We start from the raw sequence: 14,235 nt of genomic DNA, 5'->3' as shown, positions 1-14,235 counted from the left end.
GTTGTTACATTATTGTCATGGAAAAATAAAATTTTCATAGGAAATTCTTCTTTAATGATTATTTTTATAATGGAAAAATAAAATTTTAGGAGAAAATTCTTCCTCAAAGATTGAATTATTTAAAAACAAAGAGCTGAGACATCAACTTGGTGACACTGGAAATATTAAATATACAGGTTTTTTAAATGAGGAAAGAATTACTTTACTGAGTAGAGTTTTAATATTTTAAAGATGGTCTGAACTTTATTTTGGCAATCAGGTTTATCCCTGAGTGGTAAGAAATTCCTGGAGACCTTAACTCAAAATAAGCAGAGGTATAGAGATTTATAAGTACCTCTGAGACCTACAGATATGCTCCTTTTACTCCTTCCCTTAGCACTTTTGGTGCTATTTCCACTCACCCTCAAGCTGGAAGTATAAACTAGGATTACTCCAACACAAAAATTTTGCCAACAATCTTCAACCCATTTGTTATCATTTTTTTATGAATGTTGGCTACTTTAATAAGCAAGTCCAAACTCCTCCCCACAGGTGATAATTCAGTGCTCACTATGTGCCATTGAGTAGACAACGTTTAGTTTTGATGCCCTCAGCACCTAATTCAGCATCCTTGGTGATCCTTCAACCTCATACTCTTTTCACCTAGCCCCTTACCAAAACTCCTATCATGGAAAGTAATTTGATAATTATCATAGCTGGGTTTTGCTGAGCATCTGTTACATACCAGGTGTTATTCTAGAGACAACTATGAGATGGGAGATGGGTACTATTAGCAGCCCCATTTTACAAATGAGACAACTGGAACAATGACAGGTTAAAAACTTGGCACACATTTCTATAGCTATTAATAATGTCAGAGCTGGGGTTTAAGCCCAGGCAGTCTAGCCCCAGAAACCACAGTTTCAACACAAAGGTGTCTTACCTCTCTTGATGAATGTATGAAGATCATGGTACATCAGACCAATGCATGTGTAGCCTGCTGTCTTAAGAGAAAATGCATGTTAACAAGGGTCTACCACTAGATGATTAAACCTGTTTAAAGGTGAATGTGGTAAAGGGGCCATTTGGGATTGAAGGAGGGCAGAGGGACCTTCCTAAGGTCCCTCCATTGAATCCATGCATTGATAGCTCTCTCTGATGTCTGTAAGTCAACTGTAAGTCTGTAAATTGCTTTGGGACAACTGAGACTGTAGAGACTTACCTGGTGGTTTGAGGTGAAAGACTTCTGACCAGAAAAGAGGTGGAGGTTTCTCTTTGGGCTATGGATGAGGTTCACACTTCCTGCAAGTTATCTGTGCAAGGTAGGGGTCTTACGGGTTCTCTTAAGTAAATGCATTGCTTTCTATGAGTCATTCAGTGGTTCTAACTCCTCTTAATCAAGATCCATGCCATTGTATTTTCAACAGATACTCTGGAACTATCAGAAAATGATCAGAACTGGTCTAGTTCTCTCTTAAGGAAATATACAGTGCTGCCTAAATGTTTTCTTAATCCAACATTGCTCTCAATTGTATATGTTTTTATCCTCCCTTTGAAAATAAAGTCCTTCTCCTCTCCGGCCCAATCACACCATGCATGGCGGAGCCCAGGAATACACACTTGAAGGATGATGGAATATGAGAGGAGAGAAGAATAAGGAGAGTTTAAAGCAGGACTTTCAACCACAGCATTGATTTCTGTTGTTTTCTCACCCTCAGGCCAGTCTTGCATCAACTCAGAGAGAAGCCAATTCAGGGGGAAAGTCTAACAGTGTGTAACTCTTTTCTTCTTTTTGAGATTTTACATCGTACAGAATCAGAAAATATCCCAAAAAGTAACCTCTGAGCCACAGAAAAGAACTAACTATACATATACCTATTTTTGTTACTAGAGACCCATAGGCCCTCCATAAAAGTTTCTTTTATCTGCGTTCTTCTGGAAAGCTGCTTTGCTTTTCTGGTGAAAAAGTGTCTTGTATTTCCATCATGATACAGTAACCTGAGAAGAGTTTAGTCTTAAAATTTCTGTATCACTTAAAAGTACTTTCTGTGGCTTTTGTCAGTACCTTAATCCTAATGGAATTTGTACTCTAGTACATTAATATCAGGACAAACAGGTTATCCTAGTTTTGAATTGTCACACCTGCCCTATGCCATGGTGACTCTTTTATATCCTGTGTAGACATCTTTATTACTTTATTGCAGGTGGTAAAGAGTGCAGTTGCAGGTGATAAAACAGTACAGGTCTTCATTACTTTAAGGCAACCTTGCTATGCTTCTATAGTCCACTCAATTTCCTACTCAATGCAACCAGAGTTGCTAAATTTAGCAAATAAAAACACAAGACACCCACTTAAATTTGAATTTCAGATAAACAATGAATAGTGTTTATTAAATATAAGTATGTCCAATGCAATACTTAGGATATATTTATACTAAAAATTATTTATTATTTATCTGAAATTCAAATTTAATTAGATTTCCTCTACATTATTTGGCAACATTATCAGCAATGATTAATTAAAACTTATGTATTTTTTTCCAAGCATCCATCCAACTAATCTTCCTTTTGCGTATGACTTGGCTTTATTCTTAATGGATAAAAGATGTAATCAAGAGGAAACACACAATTGATATTCATGACCCTGAATTTATAATAGAACTGATCTATCTGGATCTATAACTTTCTCCAGTAATGCTTTTGCCTTGGTGCATGCAGGAAGAAGGCATAAGTTTGGGTTGAAGTGGCAAAGAAAAGAAGAGCAAAGATGTGTTTTAGCAAGATACTATGAAAGATACACCATAGACTCTAGAATGAATAAAGAGAGTGAAGATAGAGTAAGAGTAGCAGAAAGAGAATGTAGAGTATTTTATGTACTAGAAGTCCCAAAGATGTTGAGGAAATTTGTACAAAGGAGTATTAAAGCAAGCAAGCTAGAAAGATAATTGGCTTTATTAAGGGAGGGAAATGCTTGAATTAATGATTCTGGAGTCTAGGAAACTATGGATAATTCACAGAGTGGCCATCAGAGTTGGCAAGTGAAATGAAACACAAAGCATCACTGTACATGAAAAGGCCAAGTAGTATAGAGCTCAGGTGTTTTATAGATCATTCACTTAGGTTTTGGAGTTGTCCCAAAGCTAGGATGTGAAGGAAACTATATACAGTTGCGAACATCTTCAGTGGGTAGGCTGAGTGCCCGGACTATAGAGGTTAAGAGATGGTATCATAGAGTAGGATAGAATGCATGGTAGAATCACATGGCATACATTTCTTTAAAAAGTATGGATTTTTAAAGTGGTGGAGAAACCCTAAGGACACTACGATCATTTCATCTTCATTTAAAACCTTTAGCCACATATTTTCAAGTCTTATAATAATTACCATCAACTCTTTTCCCATCTGGTTTTAACATTTCCTAAACCCTGAGTTGAGTCTTCTAGTTTCCACCACGCAAGTTTATGTGCAACACTTCCTGATTCTCATCTCTGTGAAATACAAGTTTATGTTAATTCCAAATGATGTCCACTACTTGGAGTTTATGTTCAACACAGGATTCTCTGGAACAGTGCTGTTTAGTACAACTTTCTATGATGACAGAAATGTTCTTTGTGTTTCTAGGACAGTAGCCAAATCTCTCTCAGGGCCATTTTTAAAAGCAGAAGCTCAAATATAAAATTGTGCCTCATCTTCTTCTTATTGCAACACTTTCTTGACTGTTCCTTGTCCTATCTCCTTTGGTTCTGAACTCTTCTTTGGGAATCAGAAAGTAATATGTAGAAATGTCTGTCAGTGCTCCTAAAACTGAAACACATGGCTCTTCAACGTGTTATGGTTGGGCTTTGGAAGCCCACGAACCTCCTGACATTGTATGCAAAGGTTACATGCCAATGTGCACTTTTCTGGGGGGAGTACTTGAAACATTCAACTTTCTTTAAGGGCTATGAGATCCAAAAATGCTAAAGGGTTTTGTCTATAGTGAACATAGAAAAATCTTAGGAACTCCAAAGTAGATGATTTCCTGGATGGAGCTGGAACCCATTCTACTAAGTGATGTATCTCAAGAATGGAAAAACAAGCACCACATGTGCTCACCAGCAAATTGGTATTAATGGATCAACACTTAAGTGGACATAAAGGAATAACATTTATCAGGTATCGGGCGGGTCGGGGGGACATGGGCAATATATGTAACCTTAACATTTGTACCCCCATAATATGCTGAAATATAAAATAAAAAATAAAAAAAAAGAACCTGAAGTAAGATCAAGGCATTGGAGAGCAGTTTTTCCTTCCTTGTAATGCCTAGGAAAATGCTAACACATAGTAGGTAATAAAAACTATTTTGTGACTATTTATTCCATCAGTATTGGTAAATGATGAATACATGAAATTGCTAAAGTGTACTCAGATAAGGACAGTATACCCTGATGAACTCTAACCTTCTTAGGGGAGCAGGAGCCCATTAGGCCTTCCAATACTTTGTAAAAATGAACATAGGACCTGTGGATCAGGACCTTGACTATGAGATCCTTGCTTTCTTAAATCCTAGAGACTGTATTTTTTTCATTACTCCCTGACCATTTCCCAAAATGAAAGATCTCAAAACAAACAAAAGACATAGATTACTTATTTGGGGGACTGTATATCCCGCTCTACAGTTAAGGAGCTCCCCGAAATAAACCAGGTATTCACTGGTTTAAAACAGAAACAAAAGGAAGAAGTAGGCAGAGTCTTGACCTAGGGTTGTCTTCAGACTTAACTGAGTGGGGTACTCACTTGGCACCAGACATATAGTGAAATAATGGTTTAGAAGTCCAATGTTTGAAGACACACAATGAATGAAAATGCTTAATAAGGGTGGTGAAGTCAATGGAAAATCCTCTCGAGCTGTCTTGTTCCCATCATCTCATCTTGGCTTGCTTCCTTAGAAGCACAAACTTCTGAAATGCCTTGTGGTACATCTAATTATGGGAGAGGTTCTAAGAATTGAGTCCACTCCAAATTCCTGTATTCATGTTCTCTAAGGTACTGACTCAGGTTTTGCTTTATAAATGATATAAAAAAAATAGATTGTAGCTTATGTAAGTATTTCCTTCTATTTCATGATAATGAATTGTGACATTATAACCTTAATAACTTTACATTAAGTCTTATAAGCCCTTTAAAATCATTGCCAATATTTCTTTAATTAAAACCAGTGAGTCTATTTGATCAGTAATGTGATTATTATAATTAATTAAGAACAGAGAAGGTAAAATATCTCTCAACTAGGGATATGAAGGCTTTGTGGAATATGGAGAAGGTAGGGTGTCTAAAATCAACACCATCATTTTCTTTGAGAGCTTCTAAAGTGAATACTGGAAGCTAATTTTTAAATCGCATCCTAAGTACGCAATTTACACACACAGTTATATTTCAAGTATAAAATTTATTGTCATTTATAAATGATTGATAGGCATACTATGTGCCTTACCTTAAAGACAGCATAACCCATCTATTAATGTTTCAACAGAAAGCAAACATCCAAATGAGGCAGTTAGAAGCATTGTGGGTAGAAAAAGTACTAGACTACTTATTGGAAGAATTACTCAGTTCTGTGTTTGTTGCTATCACTTGTGAAAAATTGAGCAACTGATTCTTTTATTAACCTATAAACTGGGAATATGAATACCAACATTACAGAATTATGATATGGTTTAAATAAAATGCTCTATACAAAGATATTTTCAGAAATACAACACAAGCTACAAATATAGCTTTATTAGTTATAAGCTTATCTATTTTGGTTGAACATAGAAACCTGGTTGAGCATAGAATCACTCGGGAAGTTAAGATAAATAAATGGTGAATGTCTAGGCTTCACCCTATATTTATTAAATCAGATCCTTTGGGAAGGAATTAAAAGATCAACATTTTTATTAAATGACCAAGGTGCTACAGATCTATAACACTAATAAAGCAATATGTACTATTTATAAGATACTTGCTATGTTCTAGACATTTTATCAGGTCAAAATGAGATACCAACTGTTTTTCCTACATTTGGCATCTCATTTATACCTCACAAGAGCTCTGGAAGTAGGTATTATTATCTTCATTTTGTAGATAAAGAAATATTAAATAATGTGTTCAAGGTCTTCAAAGTTACATAATTAGTAAATGGTGGAAACCTCAAGACCATCAGAGTCCAGATCTTTGTCAGCGGTTTTCAACTTTTGGATTATTTGTTACACATTTTAAGACTAGCATTTTTAGCAGGACACTTGAAAGGATTAAAAGACACAATGAGCTCAAAATAAGCCATTGCTAGAGGGTAGCAGTGCTTTTCCAACTGGGTCATTGTCCCTGGGCTGCCCGTCCACATGTGATGCTGTTGGGTCAGAGTGTTACTGCCTGGCTGGCCACTCCTGTTGTCATGAGGTAGAGGCACCTCATGTTCCACTGGACACGTGATCATTTTTCTTTGGCACTGGCTTCCTATTTCATTGTGTCTTTCATTTCTCATATATCTTAAAATTCTCAGTATCTATCTAATATTTATTTCCCTAACAGTCTAGGTACTTAGTTTAATGAAAACTGATTCTGCACATTGGCCAGAATTTGAGAGCCCAACCAGGGGCTGAACGCAGCACAAATTATTCCCACTGTAGCACTCCTCCTTTTTGTTTAAGGCAAGTGACTTTCTTTTTTGGGGGAGGGGCGTCAAATTCTTCCTTATCCTAAACTTAAACTCTTACTTCATGTCTAATATATCTTGTTTTATCCTCTTTTAACATGTCACTTTTAACCTTATTTGAGCTTAGATTTTTAATTACTTTCCAATCAGGGCACAGTTTTAATACCTTCAAAAAATACCACCTCTCGTATTTTCATGGATAGAGCTGGAACCCATTCTACTAAGTGAAGTATGCCAAGAATGGAAAAACAAGCACCACATGTACTCACCAGCAAATTGGTGTTAACTGATCAACACCTAAGTGGACATATAGGAATAGCATTTATTGGGCGTTGGGCAGGTAGGAGGGAGGAGGAGGGGATGGGTATATACAAACATAATGAGTGGGATGTGCACCATCTGGGGGATGGTCACGCTTGAAGCTCTGACTCAAGGGGGTGGGGGGGCATGGGTAATATAGGTAACCTTGACATTTGTACCCCCATAATATGCTGAAATATATATATATATATATTTATATATATATGATTTCTGCCAAAAATGTAATGTTCCGCCCATATGGGATGATACCCTGGTCTGCCCTTCAAAGCAGGGTGACTTTCCATAGGGTGGCATCTGAAAGCTTGTCACATGAGGCACTGGGGACCCCCTCCATGAGGAAAGCCATGGTCCCCAATGTACACAGCAGTTGAGGGAGTGAGCTCTTTTAATGCTGTCCCTTTTCCCAGAACCCTGGTTATAAAGCGTTGCTTTGATAGTGATATTAACCTATTTTTAAACTCTTCTTCCATCTTTACTACATAAAGTGCATTTTCTTCTTCATATAATTTTTGCTGTGTTTTTTCAAGATACTTCCAAAATTTTATACTTTTCTTAAAATATGACTTCAAGGAAACTTTTAGAAGTATCTTGAAAAACAGCAAAAATTACTATGAGGCAGAAAATGTGGCTTGCGAAATATTTCTATGGCATGGATTATTATGGTAGTTAAGTACTTTGATTTAATTTAGTTGGGAGGAATGAGCCATTATTTATTGAGCATTAACTATGTGTCAAATGTAATAAGCTCACTGTGAGCATAATCTTATTTAATCCTCATGATGACCCAGTTAAAAAATGCACTATTTCCATTTCATAGATGAGGAAACAGACTCAAGGAAGATAAATTGTCCAGGAACTGGTACAGCTGGAAAGCAAACCCTTGGCAAAGGGGTTTGCAGGGTTTGCAAAGCAAACCTCCTCATTACATATGATTGGTGTGATTGAGTCTAATGTCTGCAAATTCTTTGATATTCCTCCTATTTAGAGTTGGAGTCTATGCCTCCTCTCCTTCAATCTGAATGAGCTTTTGACTTACTTGTAACCAACAGAATGCAATGAAAGTGAATATATGATTTCTGAGGCTAAGTCATAAAAAGTGATGCAGCTTCTGTCTTATTCACTGGTTCACTCATTTTGGAGCCCCAAGATTCCATGTAAGAAATTTAACTATCCTGAAACCACCATTCTATGAAGAGGCCAAGGGCACTTGGGGAGATCCCAACTGACAACAGCCTCAACCACCAGACACAGGAATGCCGAAGCTGCCAGATTTCTAGTTCCCAATTTTTGTGTCTTCCCAGCTGAAGTTCCAGAGGTTGTAGAACAGAGACATGCCATCCGTATTCACATTGTTGGGGTGGTGGACCCACAGAATCTATGAGCATTTAAAAAATAGTTGTTTGAAGCTTCTGAGTTTAGGGGTGGTTTGTTACAGGCCAATTGTAATGGAAACAATTAGACACTAACTGCCCAGACATATATTTCTCTGCTACCCCCAGGGAAGCCCAAGTTTCTACTTTAAATTCTCTATTGCTCTTCTTCTCTGAAATATCTGACCCCAGCTACACTCTATTTCTCCTTCAAGATATTGCTCAGATGTCACTCCAGAAAAATTTTATTGCCAACCGCACCCTTGCAAACCTTTCTGATGCAATGATCACATGAAATACTTCCCACTCTGTCTCCACAACTTAGCAGGAAGGTACTTCAGGATGCAGATGGTTTCTCTTTTATTTCCATATCTCTGGGGTCTAGAATAGTGTTACCACATGAGACACACTCCATAAAATCTTCTGAGTTGATGAATAAATAAATACTCGAGTGAACTAATCAGAGTATAAATAAGTAGACATAGTTGTATGTAATACAGTGAAAAATATGCGGAATATAACCTCTACATCGAGCATGTTTAGAAAGAAAAATAATCTTACAAAGAATTAGATGGACATTGTTTAGTTAGCATGCATAAAACAATTTAATGTTTGGTGTTTATAGTTTTAAAATAGTTTATAACAAGTGTTCTATGGTTAATGCATACTTCAGAGATGTAGTGAAATGCGTGCCCTATATATGCATAACTTGGATTAAAAGAGATCAAAAAAGTATCAGTAAATATCTTTATATATTGCAAGCAACAATTTTATATCTGCAAAAAAGAGACTGGGTTGAATTTTATAACATTGCTTTTAAAAATTTCCCTAGTGGACTAGATTCTAGCAAAAGAATCAACTAGAAATTATAGAGGTAAAAAATGTAATATTTGAATTTATGCTGCCATGTATGTAGGTAGAATTAACTACAATAGTAATGGTACTCTCACCATAAATAACTGGAAAACCTGACAATTAGTTTTAGACATTTGGGCTACATATTAGTGAGAAAAGAAAAACAGGTGAGATAAACCTTATAATTGCTCTCACTTACTGTGTAAAGGCAAATTTCCAAGCCACAATGCAAGGAGAGATAACCAAAGAGAACCCAGTGATCTCACTGAGGTGAAGAAACAGAGATTGGAGTTCAAAGAGAATGAGGCAGCTAAAATTTGTGGGCATAAAATTAGAGAGGGAAGAGCTGAACAGACAGAAGATTCTAAAGATCTGCCAAAGCATCTCCTTGAATCTTTGAATATTAATATACATATGCATGGAATAAGACTCCACAGGGCTGGCAAAAAAATTAGAAAATAATAAGTCCCAAATTCCTGGAGTTTGTAGTCCAGGATAGTTCACAATTCCAGTGGATAGGGCGGAGGGACTTTGCAATACATGAGGCATGGATAAATACCCTAGATGTGTATTACCATAGTAGTGGGGATAAATTAGCCTTAGGCTAAAACCCACTGGAGATCAGGCTAACCAAAATTAAAGGCAAACTTCAAAAGAATTAAATTGATTCAAAGAAACTTAATGTATGTCAGAACAAAATTTAAAAAACAATTGAAGAAATGCATTAAAATCTACTCTTCTAAAGCATAAAATTTTAAATGCTCAGCATTCTTGCCTCCCCCAAATTATCAGAAAAACTAAGAAGTAGTAAAATAAGATCCATAAACAGGAGAAAAATTTTAAACATGATGTTTTTGTCAAAAATGACAGAGATTATAGAAGGAGAAAAAATTAAAACAGCTACCATAATACAGCTACATGTACTCAAAAAATATAGAGGAAAACATCAGTGTGAGGGCAAAGATGGAAGGCCTAGAAAAGACTCAAATGAAATTTCTACAGGCGAAAAATACAATGACTGATTGATTGCTCTACACACGTCCCAGAAAAAAAGAAAAAAAAAATACAATGTCTGAAATGAAAAAAATGCAGGTTAGAGGTTAATAGCAGAATAGATATTACAGGGAAAAATCAGTAAAATCAGAACAAAAGACACTATCCAAAATGAGGCAAAGAGAAAAAAATTGAAAAAAATGAACAGAGCATCATTTTGTGGGAAAACATTGAGCAATTAACAGAAATGTAATAGGAGTTCCAGAAGAAAAGGTGGGGTAGGGAGAGAGAGAGAGAGAGAGAATGAATTAAAAAATGGTGAGTTAATTTTCCAAATTTAATGAAAGATATAATCCCATAGATCAACAAACTCCAAGCAAAAGAAAGCTAAAGAAAATGACACCTAGGTACATCATGATAAAATTTCTGAAAACCAGCAAAAAAAAAAAAAAAAAAAAAAATCTTAAAAGTAATCAGAGAAAAATAACACAGTGTATCCAAGGAACAAAGATAAGATTGACAGTGGACTGCCTATCAGAAACTATGCAAGCCAGAGGACAATAAAGCACACTACCAAAGTATTTAAAGAAAAAAGATCAACCTGGAATTTCACATCTAGTTAAAGCAAATTTCAAAATTAAAGGTTAAATAAAGACTTTACCAGACAAACATAAGCTGAGGGATGGCATTCTCACTAGCAGATCTTCACTATAAACAAATGTTAAAGATAATTCTCTGGGAAGAAGGAAAATTCAACCAAATGGAAAATTGTGTACAAAAAAATGAAAAACACCAGAAATGATAAGTTTGAAGATAAATATAAAGGCATTTTTGCAATTTAAAATATCTTTAAAAGATAATTGATGGTTGAAAACAAAATTAATAGCAGGATATCGTGACCATGAAAGTATATGTAGAAGTAAAATGTATGACAAGAATAGCACAAAGGGCAGAAGGGGAAAAGAAAGTATTGTGGGTTTTATTTATACATCAGGGGTCCTCAAACTTTTTAAACAGGGGGCCAGTTCACTGTTCCTCAGACCATTGGAGGGCCAGACTATAGTTTAAAAAAAAACTATGAACAAATTCCTATGCACACTGCATATATCTTATTTCTAAGTGAAAAAACAAACGGGCAAAAACACCCGCATGTGGCCCCGGGGGCCATAGTTAGAGGATGCCTGGTATACATTATTTATTTAAGAATGCAATAAGTTAAAAAATGTATTTCATAGGCCATAGAGCAGCCAATAAATCAAAGCAAAAAAGATTAAACAATGTACCGGCAAATATTTTTTACGTGTTGCAAACAATAATTCTATGTTATCAAAAATGGTTGGTTGGGTTAGGTTTAATAATACCACTTATTAAAAAGAAGCTCAAGGGAAAGGAAAAAAATCATATCCAAGAATTAGAGTTCACTTGCAGATTTGTCTTCTAGTTAGGGAGTGATGCTGGTGAAAAAGTTGCAGGCAAAAGATTTGGGAGATCTCACCCATTTCTCAATCCCCACTCTCAGACTGGGCTTCCCAGCAAGTGCACCCTATGTATATATGCTACAAATGCTGTGTGTGTGTGTATGCATATGTGTTTGTGTAAAATGTTTCTATTGAGGCCAGGGCCCCTCTTTTGTTCATTGCTGTACCACTAGTGCCTATACAGTGCCTGCCATAGTAGGTATATAATAGTATTTGATGATGTACTGGCTGGAAGTTTCAGAACCCTCTGGAGAAGCAGGCAGATTGAGCACCATGAGTTAATCTTTGCATCTGGGTGAAAAAAAATAGAAGATGCCGTCATTTGTGGCCTGGTATTTCAAATCCTCAAACATTCTCTGCCTACCTGGGACCTTAAGTCAGAGTGTTTGCTTGACAGCTCCCACCTCTGACTTTGATCTTGGTTTAGTAAAACTTATTGATCTTTGATGCACCTGACATCTTTCTATGGATCCTGATGAACCTTAGCTTGATAATTAAAACCCAATTTCTTCATTCCTCCTTTAATTAACCGCCTCTTAAACTTGGTTTGGATCTAGATTAGACTTATTATGACTATTCAGTACAAGTGGCCTCTGCATTTTATGTCTATTCTACCACAGGCATTGTACCAAGCCTAGGTAATAGGATAGGTAGCTCTTGGCATTAAGGAACAAAAGGTCTGTGGAAAAGGCAAACACATAAGCTGATAATAAAGTATATGTAGAACAAAATTTAAAAAACAATTAAAGACATGCATAAAAATGAGGTAATTGTTACATATTGGCCTAAGAGTAACAATAAAGGTGCAATGGTGGCAAAAACATTGAAATATGCAAGCCTATTACACACAGCATACACAAAAATACCTTTAAAAGCTTGGTTCTGCCATTCTATGTTGCTTGGATGGCATAACAATCCAGTGTTTACACCCAGAAAAATGGTCCTGGTGACATATCTCAGCAAAATATAAGGAGCAGAGACATGCCACTACTCTAAACTTCCGGTTCTTTCCCACATCTGTTGGTGATTTCATCTAATGTTGAAGATGGAAGCCATAATTCCCAAACTTTCCACAATTCCTATCATCTGCTTCTTGCTTTTCAGCAGTTGAAGAAGTAATTATATCATGTCATCGGACTAACCACCAAATTAGGGGCCAAGGATTCATGTCATATGAAAGCTGTTGGGCATCTACCCAAAAGAGCATAGGACATTCTATTATAAAGACATCTGCACCCGAATGTTTATAGTAGCACAATTCACTATTGCACGGTCATGGAAGCAACCCAAGAGCCCATCACTTCATGAGTGGATAATTAAAATGTGGTATATCCTCACAATGGAATATTACGCAATCCTAAGAAATGACGGTGAGCTAGCACCGTTTATGTTATCCTGGATTAAGCTTAAGCCCATTATCCAAAGTGAGGCGACACAAGACATGGAAAATGGGCCCTACATCTACTCGTCATCAAATTGGTACTGACTGATTAAAACTATGGTTTTCAAATGGTGGCGATGCTCACCAGGGATTCGGGGTGGGGGGGACCCAATCTTAGGGAGGTGGTGAGTATTTTGGAAGGGAAGGGCATAACTCTAACCCTTCTTAGGGAGAGGCAAAGATACACAATGTAACCAAAATGCCAAACAAAAAATCAAAACAAAAGTTTTTATCGGGTGGTGGGCAGGCGGTAGGGGGGAGGAGGAAAGGGGTGTATGCTTCCATAACTTGTGTGGTGCACACCACCAGGGGATTGGACACATTGGGGGGGGGGCAGGGGCAATATTTGTAACCTTAACAATATTTGTACCTCCATAATATGATGAAATAAAATAAAATAAAGCTTACCAGTTCTATAGAGACTATAAAATTAATCCAAACAAATTAGATCAACAATGTCGAGATACACCCCCCTCCCGCACATACACACAAAAGGAAAGGTACAACACAATGTTTTCCCCCTGTTTGAAAAGCACAACCCTAATAGTATGCCTGTTATAACAGATGCATTTTAATTAAAAGTAAAAAATTTCATTTTAAGTGACAGGTGGTTGTTATCATTACTTTTGGTTTTGTAAAACCTGTGTTTGGAAACTGCTTAGAAAGGATGCGATATGTCAAAAACTAAGATTCCTTCCCCCAAAACCACGTGGATACAATATTAAGGGGAATGGTCAGTTCTACCTGGGGAAGATCAGGGAAGAAGAACTTCACAAAGAAGTGATAGTAAAACTGGGTTTTGAATGATGAGTGTTGTGGTTTGAATGTTTCTCCCAAATTTATGTGTTGGAAACTTAATCTTCAATGCAACAATGTTGACAGGTGATTAGGACATTGGGTCTCTGTCCTGATGAAAAGATTAATGCCATTATTGCCAAAGTGGGTTGATACTGAAGAATTGGGGTCCTGCTAAAATAAGTTTGCCCCTCCCCCTCTTCTCACTCTCTTGCCTGTGCTTTCTTGCCCCTCTGCTTTCTGCCATGGGAGAACACAGCAAGAAGTCCCTCACCAGATGCGGGACCCTCAATTTGGGACATTTCAGCATCCAGAATTGTAAAA

This window comes from Microcebus murinus, chromosome 2 (assembly GCF_040939455.1).
Source record: "Microcebus murinus isolate Inina chromosome 2, M.murinus_Inina_mat1.0, whole genome shotgun sequence".
Classification (NCBI taxonomy): Eukaryota; Metazoa; Chordata; class Mammalia; order Primates; family Cheirogaleidae; genus Microcebus; species Microcebus murinus.
The sequence above is the reverse complement of the archived record's forward strand: the minus strand, read 5'-3'. Positions refer to the sequence as shown.